The following is a 19,931-nucleotide window of genomic DNA, read 5'->3' as shown; positions in this document are numbered from 1 at the left end:
GCTGCGTGCCAAGGCCATCGCCAGCACATACATAAGGTCATCTGCTTATTTACCTGCATTGCTGTATCAAATATGCTGTCACATTTAAACTACAGAACTACTAAAATATCTGCCACAAGAAAACAAATAATGATAGCCAAATGATGGTGTGTGATTGGTTGACTGTACTGAATACAGGGGGTTTTTACCTAGTAGTTTTATTAAATATGAAAGCAAAAGATTTATATTATGGGTGATAAGGGCAAGAATGTTGTAAAAGTGAGAAAATATGGCAACAGTGTGCTGTATATCACCAATGGGATAATTATTTATCTAAAAAGTTGGCATTCTTAGACTTCCAACATGCAGTGCATGAAATTCATATATTCAAAGGAGACATCATAATAACCTGCCGGCTGGTGGTGATGGATATGTTTTTAATCCAAATGACCACAATCTTCAGTCTACCTGTCATGGAGGGCCAGAAAAAAATGGAATTTTCCTTTCATAACTCTTGATGTTGAAAGAGGAAAAACCTGGAAGAATGATAAGTGGCTCATTCCAATGGACAAATGGACAAGGAACTGAGAGAATGGGTGTGAATAAAAGTCATTGTTCCTTAACTAATGCCATTTTCACTTGTTACACAGAAAAAAAAAAAAAAGTGGAGCGAGGGATGATTTCTGCCCCCTTCATGTCTAAAATGAAGTTCAAACTGCAACAAAAGCTGGAAAACCTTCAACACCATGTGAGTTAATTTACAAATTACCTCTTGCTGAAAAATTCAGGAAGAAGCTGGCATAATATTTGTCTATTAACTAAAACTTACTGTACAAACACAGCAAGAAGAGTGACGCTGTAGAGCTTTATTGACTAGAAAGCCTTGCCTATGGATTTCCTCCTTTGAGGTTTAAAGGAATTCCTATTTCTCATTTACAGTCTATCAGAAAAGGTATATGACCTGCATTTTTAAATTTATATAAATCCACTCAGTCAATCAGTCTGGGCTGAAATTTAATGGATGTATCAGTCATCGTCGGTCCGGGGAGAGAGAACGAAGCACCAACATCTACTACCTCATCTCTGCTGCCTCTATTATACTCCCCGCCCCCATACCTTTTCTTTAACCTCACTAGCTTAGATACCTCGTTTAACTATTAAGTGGGGAGTCTTGCAAAGTTGTTGTTTTTAAAGAGAGAAGTCTGAGTAAAAATGAGCTGATGGAAATATAGGAAGACTCTAGCTATTTTCGCTTTTTAAAAACTTCATTTTTCCACCTGTGTCATGGCAATATTATCACACATTCAGCAAATATACAGTAGCAAGATGTTTCCGTGACAAATTAATTACTTTCTAAGCATTTTATCAGATAAATAAAAAATCACCACAGGATGATAAAATCAGCTCATTCAGTTGATTTAACCTGTCCTTCAAGAAACTCACCTGAAATAGATTAAGGACCACCTCTCAGGCACACACATACACAAACACTCACACTTACACATTCATTTGCTGATTCTTAAACATATAAGCTGGACTCTCATACTACTGGTAACAAGGCTGGTAAAGGCCTCCTAACATCAGAGCCAGATAGTACTGTTTACTGGATTAGTATGAAAGATGGTATTCCCATGCATCTCAAAAGATAGGAGCAACTGAAGATGAGAACCTCTTCAAATATCTTTAATCTCAGTGTAATCTGCTAGAGTCTATACTTTCTCCCTTAGCACCTTAGTAGGTGACTTTTAGTTTTATTTTGACATTTCCTTTAATATCAGAAAATGCTACATTTTTATAGTCCTATTCTTACCCTAACACTCCAGACAGAGAAGAAACCAGTGAGTGGCTAGGTTTCTGTCTTTAGTTTGCTTTCCCCTTTGCTAATTTCAGAAAGTGAATCCAGCAATTATAAGTAGTGCGAGGCTGATAAGGAGTCACACATGCAAGAGAAATAGGTTCAATTCAAGCTTCCCTGACTAATCCTTATTATGACTCATTTCGACTTCAGAATTTGTCGGTTGAGGTAAGAAGCTAATTTGGCTTTGAGAAGTAAAATCTCAGTTTTTTACTTTCCTTCTAGTGCTATTAACAACCCCATTATTAAGAGCAAGTTTGTGGAGTTTGGGGGGGCATGAAATATTTATTGAGTGCCTGCTCTTGCCAAGCATTTTTTGCATACTATTTTATGACATCGCCAGACTTAACATCCTGTAAGCAGTAGCATAAATTTCTCTGGCTTTCCAACTCATAGTCTGCACCATACTATCTTGCTTCCCAAAATAAAGTGCATTATTTTTAAAACCCGCACCCAATATCATCCTTACTCTATGACCCTGAGATTAACAGTCTGACATTCTGTGAGATCCTGTCAGGAAATGGTAGCAGAAAGGACCTGATAGATTTCTCTTAACTGCTTCATTCCTTTATGCACAGATGCTGCTCCTTCTGTTTGCACTCATCAGCAGACCTGTATCCTCTCTTGCCATGGGTTCTCTCCTGCAAATACAACTAGGTTTTAATCTACATGTTTTAAGAAAACAAAGGAATCTGGCATTATGCCTGGACCAGCTGTGACATCCCAAAACAAAAGATCCCCAGGCCATGCTGACTGTCTTCAGTGCTTAAGTAAATACCACCCTATTTATTAGCCTTGCTTTTGGGAAACCCCAAATGGTCACCTTACCTCCTGACTTATGAATCCATAAAAATGCCCATGATTTATTATTGCATCCCCCTTCTTCCCTATGAATGGGATAATGAAGTTCTTTATGAGAGGCTATTAAGAAGCAGCGTGGATGCTACTATTTGCTACTTATCCCATATAATTAATAACACCATAACTGCTATTAGAGAGCAGTATTTAAAGTAGCCAGACTACCATAAATATGGCTGATTTGACTAAACTGTCAATGGCAAATTTCAGGAAGAACCACTAAAAGGAGATTTACTTTTGAAATAAATATTACAAAAAGGCTTTTATTCACATTTATTTTATTTATGTTTTGGTTCTAATGAAATCACTAGACTCACCAATTTACTAGATAATTATAAAGTCTGAATTCTTAAAAGCAAGTAGTTATCGCTAATTAATTTTCTTCTGGGTGTCTCCTTGACAAATTATAGTATCTCCCTTTTAAAATTTCTTACATATAGGTAGGCCATAGCTTTCTTTAAAAGGTGACATTCGTGCCTTTAAAAACACCTTGGATGAAAATGCTGATCAAATAAAAATAAAACTAACACCCAGATTATAGATTCTCCAGTCTTATAAGAGAGGGTTAAGAAAGAAATCTGTAAAAGGCTAAAAAGAGATGTTCGTAGCCAGTAGGCTGTGCTGATTCATGTTCATTTACTAAGTTTCAGTTCCCATTTCATGAAAATAAACACACTCTAGACTTCCCCTGATGAAACAAATATATTTTCATGTGATCTTAGGATAAAGTAAGTTATTAGATATTATAGGCAAGCCGGGTGTGGTGGCTCATGCCTGTAATCCCAGCACTTTGGGAGGCCGAGATGGGTGGATCACTTGAGGAGGAGGAGCTCGAGACCAGCCTGGCCAACATGACAAAACCCTGTCTTTACTAAAAATACACACACAGAAAAAAACTAGCCATGCATGGTGGCGCATGCCTGTAATCCCCACTACTCAGGAGACTGAAGAAGCAGAATTGCTTGAACCCAGGAAGTGGAGGTTGCAGTGAGCTGAGATCATGCCACTGCATTCCAGCCTGGGAAACAGAGCAAGACTCTGCCTCAAAAAAAAAAAAAAAAAAAAAGATATTCCAGGCAAAGTTGACCCAAGCACATGAGTTGGTGAAATCATGTACATGTGAATTATTCTAGTCCTGTCCATATTAGATCAGAGAAGTTCTAATACCCTAACATCAGAATAAAAAAGGAGAGAAAAGAGTGCTCAGGAGGATTCTTGCCAGTATCCCTTAAATTTAAAAAAAAAATAATAAATGAGCACCATAAGTTGTGGTGAATACAAACCAATCAAAGCAATAAGAAAACAGCTTACCTATTCTTGTACAGATGCAGTTAAAAGATTTTTTAAACATTTAATTACTTTGTTTATCTAAGGAGCCTCAAGATATCTATAGATGTTCCCTGAAGTTGTCAAATAAATACTGAGCCAACTGCTGTTCTTGCAGTTAACCAACCACTAACGTGCAGGGGTGTTCAAGCTTTTGGCTTCCCTGGGTCACATAGGAAGAAGAATTGTCTTGGGCCACATATGAAATACACTAATACTATGATAACTGATGAGCTTTAAAAAAAATCACAAGAAAAAACTCATGTTTTAAGAAAGTTTACGCGTTTGTGTTGGGTCGCACTCAAAGTCATCCTGGGCCATATGTTGGAAAAGCTTGATAAAGGTTACCTTTAATTAAGTTTTGTCTCTGTCAACTTTGTCCTTCTTTGCCTGTCTAGAGTAGCAAACAGTGTTCCAGTGACTCTGTGAGAAATAGCCTGCTTTTCAGGAAAAGATAATGTAAGAGTAAGTGAAGGTCTTTGTTACTAATTCTGTATAAATGTAATTTATTTTATTTTATTTATTTATTTATTTTTGCTTTTTGTTTTAACTGCAAAGAAAAAATAGACAATGGCTGTTTTTAATGGTATGTTTTCAAAGCTAGATAGATGTGTGTGTGTGTGTGTGTGTGTGTGTGTGCAGGAGTGGGATTGTTGTTGAATATGGGGGTGGGAAGAGAGAGAGCTGATATATCAAAGGAGGAAGTATAGGGCCAAAAAAGAATGGGTGAGTGGGAGATAAACTTCAGTCTTGCCTAACTCACCTGAATTTTATTGACGGACCTTAAATTTTACAGAGTTGCTTGATGTATGGAAAATATTTCATTTTATTTGGTGCTGGAAAATGGTTTTAAATGCAGATAAAAAGGAATCAATCACCTCAAAGACTTTTTGGGAAAAAACTGGGTATAAATAAATTTTCTTAAAGTAAAAAGTATTAAAAAAATATAAAAAGGATTACTGGTTACCTTTTGAGTTAGCAGTGTGATTCATTTTGATGTATGTTCTGTTCCCCATATAGACACTGCTTATTTAAATGAAGGCTAGCACTTCACTGACTCAAAAAAAGCAGATCTTTTAAATTTACTTTGGAACTGAATTGAGTCAAGTGGGATGCTGTTAACTAACCCTAAACATCTAGTAAATTTGGCCGGGTGCGGTGGCTCACGCTTATAATCCCAACACTTTGGAAGGCCGAGGCGGGTGGATCACCTGAGGTCAGGAGTTCAAGACGAACCTGGCCAACATGATGAAACCCTATCTCTACTAAAAATACAAAAAAATTAGCTGGGCATGGTGGTGGGCACCCATAATCCCAGTTAGCTGGGAGACTGAGGCAGGAGAATCCTTTGAACCCAGGAGGCAGAGATTGCAGTGAGCGGAGATTGTGCCATTGCACTCCAGCCTGGGCAACAAGAGCAAACCTCTGTCTCTCTCCAAAATAAAAGAAGAAAAAAAGATCTAGTAAATTCTAAAGTGCAAAACATCACATGCCTTTCTGTACATATGGAGCCAGAGGAAATATTAAAAAACAAATTCTCTTTTCATGACTTTATCATAGGTACTCGGTTAACAAATAAGATAAAATAAGATATAATCACAAGATATGATATATAATATTATCCATATGTATATGTCTGTGTTAATCTATAATGTAAAAATGGGAGGAGTAGGTTTTTTTTAAATTGTAATTTAAATAAAACCCCCTACCTACAGCCCCAAATGATACTATGTTCTGAATGATTTTGAGGAAGAAAAATAGGAAAATTTGTTTCAAGTCTGGAAGCTACCAATTCCATTCACAGTTCTAAACTTTGATTTACAATTTAAAATCATGTTCATAAAAATTAGCTCATAATAGACCACAATGACACTACAGCTTTGTAAACTTGTCTTGTTAGATACAAAATGATGCCAGTAAGTCTTTAAAAAACAGTATGTTTAAACTTTCCTAATTGCAACAGTGTCTATTTCCATATAAATGACTTGTTTGACTGTAGTTTACAATTGCTTTAAGTATTTCTTTTTTGGGCTAATCAAGTAGGTACCTGTCCATGTGGTTTATTGAGGCACAAAACATACAGTTATATAGAGATTTACATGTTTGAAGACTTTCATTTAATAGTTAGTATATATTAATGTTTATGCAAAATTCAAAACAATGCTTTGTACATGGTAGCTAACTAAAATATTCTGAATGGCCACATAAATGAGCATAATTGACATATAAATTATTTTATAATTTTCTATATCTAGGAAGGAATAAAAGGACACAATCTGCGTAAATTATTCACTAAAAAGTCAAATGTGTTATCCCCATTTTAAAACATCTGTTTCCAAAAGGGCACACTGTTGTTTTATTTTGCTAAATCAATCCCCAAAAATACTACTTTTCATCAGTTACACTTACGTTGAAAGTCCCAAAGATTCCCTACCTAGAATTGCCCATATTTGAAGTGCAAAACAGGCTGAGCACTATCTAAATCTAGATAAAACTCATTGGTTTGTAATCTGCACAATGATCTATACATCTAAATCTATATGCAAATCGAATGCTTTCATGCATTAAAGCATTCCAAAGCACCCAGGACCAAGGGAGCAGCAGGTTCTTTCAGATCCTTCCCCTGTTACTCTTCTTCTTTCCTTCTATTTATTTATACTAGCTACCTAAATAATTCACACTGCCTGCTTTTCAGCCCGAATGTTCCTCAGAAGAGGCCTACAATGAGCTATTGCAGTCACCAGATGGACTCATGAATGCAGCAGGTGGGGCAGATGGCAAGGCGCCCTGTCTGATGCTGCCTGCCTGGGCATGGACTGCCTTTTCCTTCCAGGTACATTATCATCATCCTAACACTGAGCGGTGTGTAGTTTGGGGGTGGGGTGGAAGTGGGACACTGGCAAATCCTTTACATGCAATACTAGAGAAATCATAAATTACCAGCTGCCCTCTTCCTCCTCGTCTCCCACCCCCAGCAACCCCTGATGTTTCATGTTGTTGCTTTGTTAGTGAGTTTGTCTTTTTTAAGACTATGGTGAAGGTTTCTGAAGCATTCTGGCACTATACATGAAGAATGCATCCATTTTAAACATTCCACCTCAGGTTTAAAAAGTGAAGAGAATTCAAAGGGAGTGATATGGGAAAACTCAGAAACATTACAGTGGGCGAGGGGTGGATAAAGCATGTTCACAAATATTTTGCAAAAATTAACCCACAAACAAAGCAAAACATAGGTGAGGTGACTCAGCTCATGTCTGCAGTGCTTACATAAAGGTCCTTTGCATATATGGAGTGGAAAAGATAAAAACCATATGTTTACAGCCTTTTGATGTTGCAGAAAATGCTGGCTGTGCCCATGTTGCAATAGTTCTTTGTCTCATATTTCTGGTGTCATTTCTAAAACTGTGGCATTTCCCTTCCAAAGTTTGTAATCCTATAATACTACAACACACACACACACAAAATGCATTGCATATCACTTGCAATTGGAAACTTACAACAACATGATGCCAAGCTATCCTGAGACAAGCGCTCAGTAACATGTAGTATAAATTTTAATTGAGCATAAATGCTTGACAAAAACTCTCTCGAGATATTTCTGGCGTATTCCGATTGGCAATGGTGCCATGATACCATGATTTTAATCCTTCTATAAACTTAACTGATGCCAATATAAATCTTATGACCTAACTTCCCTAATCATCTAATTATAAACATCTAAAAATGTGAAAGACAATAATAATTTTAATGACCTGAAGCAAACCAATCTGTATCTTCAAAAATAAATAAATAAATAAAATTCCTAAATAAAATGCATCCACTGAAGAGATGCTGCAAACAGAGAACTGCTTTGAGTTCAATCTTTGAGTCCTCAGGTAAATTGAAATCCCAGGCTTTTGGGAACTACCAGGCAGTGTTGTACAAATGCTGGACAAAGACAATAGCTGTGAGATTATCTCAAGATTCAGGGCAAGGTTTTCTTATAAAAACTGCTTTTCAATAGTCATTTACTTTGATTGGAATGATTTTACTAATTCAAACCTTTCCCTCAAAGTCAAACAACATACACATTCTAGAGTTCAAACAAATCCTTCTTACCTTCTCTGCTACCTGGGAAATATATTGTCTTACATGATCTTTTAAAGCATTTTTTTTTTCCTTTTCTTTAATCAGTCTAAAAAATCATATGCAAGTAATGTTCAGCATTTTAAGACTTAATGGCAACTTTGGTGATCAAGTCTTCACAAAGCAAAATAATCAGGCCCACCTTTTAGCTGAAGGAGCACAGGCCAGATCAGACTTGACTGCTCCAAGACCCCAATCACATTCTCGCCACATTCAGGATCTAAATGCACAATTCCTAATTACATTCATGACGTGAATTTCACATCAGTTCTAAAAAGCCAAAATCAGAAAGTCAGGGTGAAAGTTTCAGTTTGCTGAAGTTTTATGTAAAATTACTGCTACTTAAAGTCCTGATTTTATTTTATGAAGACTGACCCCTGTTTACACTGGAGACTTAGGTACGAAAAATCCCATTTTTAAACATTCACATGTTTTTATAACTTATTTCAGGATCTTAGTGCTTAACTCAGTGTCTCCACACAGCCAAATACTTTTGAATGATCAAGAAAATGCAGTTTAATGCACTAAATTGATAACTTCAATGATTTTAAAAACTGCAAAAGAACACATGTAATCTTTTTTGATGTACTGTGAGACTATAAACAATTAATTTGACACCAGAGTGTTGGTTATATGAAATACACTTTAAAATTCATTTTAAACTGATATTTTCTGATTTTATTAACTATCATTAAGCTATGTACCCACAACGTAATTACTGTACATAATGGAGGATACTTAAAAATACTAAACAGAAGAGAATAAACATTTCTTAAGAAAAAAATACACTGGAAGGCAAGTGGTGTTAAATTAATTTTTTAAGATAGTGACTGTGGAATGGAAACATAATTTTTAGAATTTATGTAGTTCATAATGATTTGAATATTCTTGGTATATTCAATGTGTGTTAAGACAGTCATAATTAAATTGGTAGGCAATATTACTTCTAAAATAAAATTAGTGGCAAAGTCTCAGGGGAAAAAAAGCCATTTTAAAAATAAGAATAAGTGTAAATAAAGAATGAAGAAATGAGTATGTAATTACAACTTAAGCCTGGAATATAAAAGACAATGAAAGTAATATATATTACCAAGATGCTACTGAAAGAGAATTATAAACAAAATTTTAATTTTTTACTTTTCAATAGTATTCTTTTAGTAAAGTTTGCATTATATTCTCAAATAGATCCACCTTATATAAATGTCTATATTTGAACACATTTTTGGAGTGTTAGAAATCAGTGTAATTACACTGGTCATTGGAGAAATGAAAATCAAAACCAAAATGAGACCACCCCACGCCAGTTAGAATGACAAACATTAAAAAGTCAGGAAACAACAGATGCTGGAGAGGATGTGGAGAAATAGGAACACTTTTACACTGTTGATGGGAGTGTAAATTAGTTCAATCATTGTGGAAGAGAGTGTGGTGATTCCTCAAGGATCTAGAACCAGAAATACCATTTGACCCAGCAATCCCATTACTGGTATATACTCAAAGGATTATAAATCATTCTGCCATAAAGACATATGCACACATATGTTTATTGCAGCCCTGTTCACAATAGCAAAGACTTGGAAGCAACCCAAATGCCCATCAATGATAGACTGGATAAAGAAAATGTGTCACATATACACCACAGAATGCTATGCAGCCATAAAAAAAAGGATGAGTTCACGTCCTTTGCAGGGACATGGATGAAGCTGGAAACCATCATTCTCATCAAACTAACACAGGAACAGGAAACCAAACACCACATGCTCTCAACTCACAAGTGGGAGTTGAACAATGAGAACACATGGACACAGGGAGGGGAACATCACACACTGGGGCCTGTAGGGGAGTTGGGGGCTAAGGGGGGGATAGCATTAGGAGAAATACCTAATGTAGATGATATGTTGATGGGTGCAGCAAACCACCATGGCTCCTATGTACCTATGTAACAAACCTGCATGTTCTGTACATGTATCCCAGAACTTAAGGTATAATAAAAAAGAAAAAAGAAATCAGTGTAATGACAATACATATATATGCAAAAAGCTTACATTTGCATGTGTTCAAAGAAGAGTTATGTGTGTGTGCATGTGTGTACAGATATATATGTATGTGTGTGTGTGTATATATATACATCTCTATATATATAATTTCTCTAATTAATTAAATTGTTATTTTCTTATTTCAGACCTCTTCCTGGATATGGCCAAGCCTGGAAGTTTCAAAATACGTGTTATTCTGAACCTAATAAACAAACATATGTCCAACCTTTAACCTAATATATACTAGAATTAGTTTAATTTAAAAAGAGAAACATACTTTTAAATGTCCCTTTCTCTTTGCCAAACAAAATATTCACAAACTGACTCAAATGCCAAGATTCAACACAATGATCCATTTTTTGAATCAATGCAACCCCCTTTATTAACTATGATTTTTTTGCCAGCTTTTTTTTCCTATGTAAGTAGTGCTGATTTAAAAAAAAAAAAAAAAAAAAAAATGGAGGTAGTATGTATACTCTCTAATGAAATTACTGAGTGTACTTATTTGTGGTTTGCTGACCTGGGTGAAAATATAAATTAAGTCACATAACTAAACACACAAAAAAAATCTTAGAATAAACCAAACAATAAATTTTTTTTTAGAGCTGGAAAATACAACACACCAAACGACAATCAACTTTTAATTTGTCAATAAGGACAGTATCTTTGCAATATTAATCTGAAATCCTGGTTCAGGATTTACCTAATTTTTGTTTTATTTTGCTTTTCTCTTCTGAGAGTCTTAGAAGAATTTTCTGCATGTGTTTTGAGTTTATAGTTTTAAAAAAAGAGAAAATGAGTGTATGCTCCCTCGCATGCCTTCTCTGCACCTAAACAGAGCCATTTACATAGCCCATTGAACACTGTTTAGTAAACAAGGCGGGTACAAGTCCAGAGTGGCTTCTATCTTCCAGTCCTGCCGTCTTTTTTAAAAACAAGGCAGGGGTTCTGTTTTTAGTACACACTTCGGTTCAGTGTTAATCCTGTTTTATGTTGTTCACACCTGCTGCTGACTAGCAGCCTGCTGATGGGCTGGGGTTCATGCTGTTTGGAGAAATCCCACTAAAACTAACGAAGAAGCTGGACAAAAGCTACTGTACAGAGCTGGAAACAAAGCTTGCCCAGGGTCCAGAAGACAAGAGAAGCAAACCCCACAAAATCTTTCCTGTCATTTGCAAATAAGGCTCCAATGTCCCAAGTTTGCCATTAAACAAAAAAAGGCAACCAATTGCTTTTATTGAAAAGTCTGACTGCCATTGGGTTATTTATATTCCTGAGCTTTTTATGTCTTTCGGTAAAACTGACGCAAATACAGTTTTAAAAAATGCTGTTGTAATCAGGTGTACATGTGAGTCACTACTTTGAGTCCTTAACAAAAGAATCTGTACTTAATCATTCATTTAAAATACTCTATGGTTAACCTTTCTACTCATAGAATTTTGCATCCAAAGTGAACAGAGAATAAATATATTCTGCCATCAGTATCCATGGTGTGACCAGGATAAATCAAATTCAGTGCCACAGACAGGGGGGAAATGCACTACTAAGGGAAAACTCCAAGGCCGACAGTGGGACCAGGCAGAAGCATTCGCTCAATCAAGTTTCGGTGAACGATGCCCACCCTTCTTGTTGAAACAAGATGTAAGCTGTCGTACATTTACCCAGAAGGAGAAAAACGTACTGAGTCCTGACGTGACCCTAAGTTAAGAAGCACTTTGTACTGACATTTCCAGCAGTGGCATCAGAGCCCCTCCCTCCTACCTATCGACCGACTGAGCCAATTTCCTTCCTATCTGGGAGCCAGGTTCTGCCCGCAGGTGGGCCAAGAAAGCTCCTTTTGGCCAGTGCAGGACAGTTCCAATAGGAGCTGCACATCTGGGGGATCAAATGGTGGCTCTGGGGTCCTTTTATTACATCTCCTGAAGCACCTTTCCTGACTGCAATAGCCAATAAAGCATCCTGGGCTCCACTGCCAACTCAGGAAGTTCTGTAGCTGCCCGCTCCCCAGTGGTGCACAGATTTCATGGAGCACAGTTTTAATGCTTCTCTGGGGGAAGCACAAAAAGCACTAACTAGCATATTAAGGTTCTCTTAACGAATGAATGTGAGGATGAAATATTTGAGGTGTTGGTATCTTTTCCCCAATTTGTTTTGAAACTATTTACCCTTAGCAATGTGCTCTTTCTAGGGGGTGACTACTTTTTCTCATGGGCGCTTTCTCTGGCGTTTGTGACATGGTCTTCCTCAGCAGATGCAAATTTTACATGGATTCTCAAAAGCAGTAAAGCAACCACAGAAGACATAGCAGATAAATGCATACTTTTTCAGTGTGTACAATACTTCATAATTGGCAGCTATTTAATGATGCTAGAAAAAAAAAGTTGCTAAAAATGATATAAGATACTTGGTATAATTGTATATAGAATTCATCTGTCTCCCATCATCTGTGACAGCCCATCAGAAAAATAATAAAAAAGTTGTTGCTTTCAATTTGATTATGGAATATGAACAGTAGAGAAATAAATTTAATTATTGTGTTGAATCATATGAAATTACTGATACTTGACCATTGTTTGACCTACAAAAATGGCAACTTCACATGCCTCTGCCTAATATAATTAGAATCCCATTACCTTACTTTCATTCAAAAAAGTCTGATGTTTCATCAAGGAATTTTATGATTTCAAATTTGACCTTCCTATTGCTTTTTCCCTCAGAAAGCCACATCAATTTTTTTTAAAAAAATTAATATGAAAATGAGAGAACTTATCCAAGTCTATTTTAAGATTGGAACCTATTAAGGGCTTGGGTACACAGGCCCTAGTGGTAAACATTTCATGTGAAATGAAGGTTTTGCATGTAAGAACATTTACATATTCAATGGAATGTTTACTATATCCTCGCCTTTTGGTGAAGCCACTTAGCAATGCTATGTAACAGAACAGCAAATGCTTCATTCCAAGTGCCAAGACTGCACAATAATGGAATATGATAGAAAAATCTTATCCTTGAGGTCCTTGACTAAAGGATTTGAGACATGATTTTTTTTTTTCCAGCGCCTTTGTAAGTTTAGTCAGGACAAAAAGATTTCAGTGTATCAGCAGTAGTGACGGTTTTCAGATCAAATGATATTTAGTGTTTTGCATGTAGTATTGGCGACATGATGAATACCCTCGGATAAGAAGGAAAAAAATATAAGCAGCTGTGCGCTTGATCAAGGTGCGCTACCTGCTGCTGCCTCCCAGCACTGCTGCTAAGCTTGCCCACTTCTGAAGAAAGTGAAGACCACCTTATTTTGATTATAGTGCTTTCCTCGGGCAGGAATTTTTATTTCCATTTGAATCTTAAACCATTACATTTCCAGTGATGCATTTTTATGTTTACAATTGACATCTTCATAAAAGAATGAAACCTTTGAGCAACAGCTCAAAAGCATGAAGGTTGCCTGCAGTAAGTACTTAAATTACTTTACACCTAAATGGAGCCCAGTTGTTTTTAGTTAAAATTTAATAAACCTTAAACTGATGACCTTTCTTCCACAGAAAGGTCCCGAGTTGCAAAAACGAACTTTCCAATGAAATATATTTTAAGGAACTAGTGCTGAACAAAGGGCTATTTAAAGCTGAACGCTTTGTCAATTTATCAGCTTGTGAACATTCTGTTCCTGAATTCCCCACTGCTGCTGAATGTATAGAACGGTGGTGCCTTGCTTAATCGAATACTATTGATTCGAGTGTGTCACAGTGATCTCATTGAGAGTAATCAATAGTAATCCAAAATCAATCAATCTGCTCTTGCACTATCATTTATCAAATCTGAATACGCCAAATTATTTGTAGGCGTCAAATTACAAAGAAGAGAAAATGGCAGAACTGAGAGAGTTAATGGTTTATATTGAAGAAAAAACCAATATCTCTTTTTTCAAGGGGAGGTGCTTTAAGATGGACTATTACTTGGACAAATACATTTATCTTCTCATTAAAGAATCCTAACTTTATAATTAATCTCATTCCTTTCTTGAAAAGAAAAAAAAAAAAGATTTCTCCTGTAGGAGTTTGCTCATTCAGCACAACTCACAGATGCCCTAACTTATTTAACCAGAGCAGACTAGCATTTTACAAGTCTGATCAGCTAAGTTTCAAATACCTGTAACCCATCTGCTGAAAAAAACAGGGGAGACTGGATTGACATAGGGCATAACTGCATCTTCTAACATCAGAAATGATGTTTAATAGAATTGGAGTGGAGAAAGGAGTACTTGATTTCTCCAGAGAACGTACAGCAGAGATGCACCTGCTTATCAAAGAAGCTGCTGTTGATGCTGAAGTTTCTTTTATCAACATATTCACCTGTAATTTCGTCAAGGTAATAAATCCCTCTATTCATCACAGCACACTCAAAAGCACCCCTCCTATTTAACTTGAATGAAAAAAGGCACAGAGTGTCTAAAACATTTACTTTTGCTAATGTAAAAGTGTTGGCATTTTACTTCATTCCCGATAAGCTGGTGCCAGTAGAAGTGATTATTCTTTTCTTATTCAAAGCCTATCAGCATTTCGAAAAGCTTTCTCAATCTTATCAGGTGTATGAACAGCACAGTTAACTGAAAACAGTTTGTACTGCTCCTCTCTCTTTCTGCCAAGCTATCTGATAAACCCCCAACTAACTAACTGTATTTACACACAATCAAACATAAGTTGTATCTTCTATGCACTATAGCCAGATTCGAGTTTACCATAGGTTTTTCTGCTGTGACATTAACTTAACAAAAATGTCAGCCTCCAGTATCCCAAACTGACAACAATCAAGAAAACACTATAAAAGCACTCAACTAGAATGCACAACAAACAGAAACAAAAAGAAAAACAAATATAAAAAGTTGAAGGCAATCTCTTCGGAATTCAGAGGGAAAATGAAGTGTACACTGTATGCAAATATGGGTGAATATCATGCACTTACCTTTTACCAAAGTAAATGACCCTTTAATAAAACAGATGAATAGAAACAGAAATTGTGAAGGAAAATACTGCTGGGATAGAGGAAGGGAAGGTGTTTAGGAAAGTGTTTTAGAACCGAGCAGGCATTCCCCCCACACTTCAGGTTATCTCAATGTGGCAGCAGAGAAGTTCTATAATGTAAGCAAAGGAAGACAATAGACAATATCACCGAACTTACCCCAGAAACTGAAGACAAGATAGAAAGCAAGGCTGTCACATATGGTGACCACATTCTCAGGATAGATTTTCCAATCATTAAAACCCTCATAAATGCTCTAGACATTAAAGTTTTGTTCACTATAAGAAAATAAAGAAATAAAAAAATACAATTTGAGTTTTTAACCTCTTATTATTTGTCTTATTCTTCAGACTTAACCAACTGAATAGTTCAATATAAAGGCATGAAAAAAGAATCATCATTCACACTAAAGTAAATAGATGATCTGTTCTCCATTTCTATTAATAAATGCTTAAACTAGTTCATGGCTCATATGAATTGAAAGACACACCTCATCATTTATGGATAGTACTTTGGATCATGAAAGATAACAATGACATTTCTAGAACATAAGAGAAATCAGAAATCTACTTGAATGACTGAGTAACAACAAATTCCTGACCCTAGGAAAGAATCTCTGCCTGAGCTTCTGTGCATAAATTGTCCATTTGTTCCTCACCTCCCTTTGCTGAATGACTAAGAGAGAACAGAAAAAGGCGGCCACATGTTCCCACCTGAGCCCAACTCCTGATGCTGTCTAGACTCCAAGAACAGAATGAGCCTTCCTTTAGATGTGTAGAGCAATAAGATGAATTAGCCAAGTGTGTAGTTCAGTACAATTCAGCTGATGGTTGCTTTTTCATCTGTGACACTATGATCCCATGACTGATGAGGCAGGTCTCATTCAAGTCTATGGATAAAAGGGATGCTTCCGTCATTTCATAGGACCCAGCACCAACTGTATACAGTCACTTTGTCATAGGAAAAAGACATGGTTCTCACCAACCATATCCATCTTTCCCTTTCTTTGGTCATGAACGGTTGGTTATGGGTATGATATTCCTCCTCAAAATATCTGATCTGTTTTAATGAATTAATGGCTGAAAAGAAATTTAAAATTGTCAGAATATTCTTTTATTTATTGAAAAATGAGTACAATTTAACATGCCCATCTTACATTTTTGGAGAAGTTGATGTACTAGGATACTTTGGAATTATGGAGGGCCAAGGGCAATCAATTGAACAACCTCATAGTTTATTATTTTTTTCTCTTTAATGAATACCTCAGTCTATAATTTTTTATATGACCTGCTATTTTGGTTAATTTTGGATGCAGTTCTGGATATATGATTAATATGCAGTTACTATTATTTTCAAAGCAACGTAAGTTCTTATAAATATTGTTACATAATAACTGCCTTGAAAAGTATCATTTTAAGATATTTTCACTCACATTGTGAGTATGAAAAAAATATATATTTCTTTAACGAGTCCTTTGTTCAAATTCTCAAAGGCTATGAAAAATGAGTAACATCTTTCTAGAATAGATGAAAAAGGAATTATCATTTACAAAGATATTGTTCTGATCATGGGAAAAAAAAGAATTTACTGTGCTTCTGCCTATTTTCTGTGCATAAGTTCTTAATTTACGTTTTAATTTTCTCTTTTTTTCTTTTGCATATTGAATATGCCATACAAAATGAAAGCGTAAGATTTTTTTTCTTTTCCAGAAAATGTATGCAAAGTGCAACAAAAAGAGGTGTTCCCTGATAAAGGTGGATTGTGCATGTTCCTTTGGATTCTCCCCTTCTTTAAGTTTTTATTTACTTCACAAATAAGAGCAACTGAGGTTCACCACTTCAGAGACTTTTGTCTTTCTAATCCTATTTTGCTTTCAGGGTAGTAGAAAAATTTCGACAAGCCTAAGTTATTCTTTTTTTTTTTTCTTGGAAACTTATTGTTATCTATGCTATCTGTATTCCTACAGTTCATTTTTAAAGATAAGTAAGCAAGCAAGCTGTTTTTTCATTACACTTACACTAGCCATCAATCTGGTATGAGAATTTACTGGTAGGTTCCCTTTTATTTAGTACCATCTTAGCCAACTGTTTGCAGAGAAGGTGTATAATGAAACAAAGTTAAATTGACACGTCTGTGATATACCTGATAGCCCTCAGTATGCCCAATATTAATTTGTTTTCTTTGGCTAGGTAAGTCCTGCCAAAGCATATTACACATAATGTGTACTTCCAACCAAAATGAGGAAAAGTATATATGAAATTTTGTTTCACTCAAAGAAAAATGAGAAGTCACAGATGAATATATATGACAAAGATTATTTTTTATAATTAAAATATAAATGTACTTTTCAGTTCTTTTAGAATTTAATCTAATCTGAAATAGGTTCCCTGTAAGTTTTGGCAATTTAATAAGTATTTAAAAATTTTTAAATGCCAAAACCAAGTGTTTTCCTTTTCTATATTGTTTGAAAGAACTGCATATAGCCATAGGTTGTATTTCTAATTGTTAGTGTTGTGTGTTTTATAGCTACATTGAAATGCACATATAGATCTATGCCAGTATACTGAAATGGACTTTAATTGACCAGAAATAAGCCACTTTCTTTAAAACTGTGCTTTTTCTTTCATTGTTTTGCCTTAGTAAGTTACCTTCCAAGTATACGTGCATTGTCATAAATTAAAATGACATATCATTTGAAGAAATCAAAACATCAAAAACAAGTTTCCCTCAAACATTTAAAAATATTTTTAAACATTATAAGGGGAAATTTGTGTATATACACACTGTATATACAACACTAACTAAATCTAAACTCTCTCAATTCAATCGTTTTGGATAATTGGTTAGAAGATACATTTGAAAAACCCTGAATAATTGATTAGAAAACACATTCGGAAAATACTGAGAAATATTGTCCAAATCATAGAACAAGAAACATGTTTCACTTCTGGGAAGAAAAAGTAGAGTGGAGAGATGTGTGTGCTAAAACTCTGAATGGAAATTATTTTATTAGCTAAGATTTCCTAGACCTTACAAAGTACAAGTCTAAAAATGAACTTGAAACAAAAATAAAAGGCCAGGTAAATCATTCAAAAGTCTGTCATTCCCTACCCTCAGATAATAAAGGAGTTAACTCTGATCTGATAGACTGGCATAAAGAAGCGGTTAGCAGAATTTTTTTAAAAACACAATAGCAGTAAATTTGTTAAAATGTTATGCAAATAAATAAAGGTAGGCAATGAATCTAGGAATTTTAAACAGAATATGAATTAGAACAAGAATTAGAATAGAAAGAGCAATTGCATAAGTGGTTTCTCTCAACACTCATTTACTAGGTAAATTCACAGACTTCTAAACTTACCTCTTAGAATAAAATTAAATAATTCTGAAATCTATAATGTACTTTATAGAAATATAATACTTATTAATTTTATGTATTTGCTTTTAGAAAAAGAGCAAATGACATGTTTATGTAGTGCAGATAAATGAAATTCATATTTTGCATTTGTTTGAAAGCTATCATGCTTTACATTAGGATGTATTTGTCAGGTCCAATTGTGTAAGAAAAGAATGTAGCCAAGAGCTAATTCAAAATTGTTTCTTGGATATGGGCCCAAACCATTAAATTATACATTTAATATCAGTAATTTCTTTCCTATTTTACAAATTATTTATGATTTCTAGATACTGAATACATGAATAACATTAATGTGAAAATTCTAAAATCAGAAACAAACTGACTTACTAGGTTACCTGTTAACTGTCTAATACACACTAGTTAAATAAACTCAGTTTAAAATCAGATCTGTAAATAACTGAAATACCAATTCCAGGTTAAAATCACGCCTGGCAAATTTAACTGGCAACTAACTGATTAGAATAATGCTTGAGATCTACTTTATTATATAAATGTACATGAATACTTTTAGCAGCATATCTATAATCTACATAGATTACCTCTTCCCATATACATGCATATTTCACATGCATACTATACATGCACACAAATATACTCCTGTGTATCCTATTGACTGCTTTGAGTTTAAAGTACCGTGTGTATTTATTTATTAATAATATTATAGATCATGTATATCCACATATACATGGCTATCAAAAAAAATCAATGACAAAACATACAAAATGCAATGGAAAGATTGTCAAGCAGCAGAGATGCTTGGTGTCATCCTTGCACTATCAAATATACACATAAGTATGATTGGAGAAAGAGAGGCTAAATATTTCACTGTCAGAGAATGTAGAGAACTGCAATTCATTTCTATCTCTTGTGCTTTAGGACAATGACAATTTAATACAATGCCAGTGGATATAAAAGAGATAAAAACTGAACAAACTGGGCCAGTATAATCAAAGATTTTTCTCCAGAGAGCTGGCTAGGGCCGGAGCTCATATGCACTTATAACAGATCAACATTGTATTGTTTCTCTCTTCCATGAATTTGCTGTGAAGCAAAATTCAGAGCAAAGCTTAAGTGCTGCAATGATTCTAAAGTTCTATTGAGATCCCTCAGACCCTCTCCTCTTATTTCTAAAAGCTGGATAGGTGATGCTAAAAAGTTTATTTGATATTAATTGGTTTAATATAAATCATTGCTATTAATTGTCATTTGTATGAAAAAGTATATCTCATCAGCTTATAATTTATTTTATAAAATAATATCAAGCAAAACCTTCAGTGCTTAACATCACTTTACAAGTAAGACAAAGAAATATTTTGTT

At 35.0% G+C, this 19,931-nt stretch overlaps 1 protein-coding gene across 2 annotated transcripts in view; it reads right to left on the bottom strand.

The window, feature by feature from the left end:
• ESRRG (estrogen related receptor gamma) overlaps positions 1 to 19,931 on the bottom strand; it is a 226,144-nt gene that overhangs the window by 201,820 nt on the left and 4,393 nt on the right. The window contains exons 2-3 of one of the 2 annotated variants that reach the window (XM_010366505.2): positions 15,909 to 16,084; positions 15,355 to 15,473 (exon numbers count right to left, since the gene is read on the bottom strand). The exons of the other annotated variant lie outside the window; for it this stretch is intronic. The gene's annotated coding sequence lies outside the window, so the exon portion shown is untranslated. The remainder of the gene's footprint in view (positions 1 to 15,354; positions 15,474 to 15,908; positions 16,085 to 19,931) is intronic. 2 annotated transcript variants of the gene reach the window in all.

The sequence above is a fragment of the Rhinopithecus roxellana genome, chromosome 8, assembly GCF_007565055.1.
Source record: "Rhinopithecus roxellana isolate Shanxi Qingling chromosome 8, ASM756505v1, whole genome shotgun sequence".
NCBI classification, from domain to species: Eukaryota; Metazoa; Chordata; class Mammalia; order Primates; family Cercopithecidae; genus Rhinopithecus; species Rhinopithecus roxellana.
This window is presented reverse-complemented; position numbering and strand designations above follow the sequence as displayed.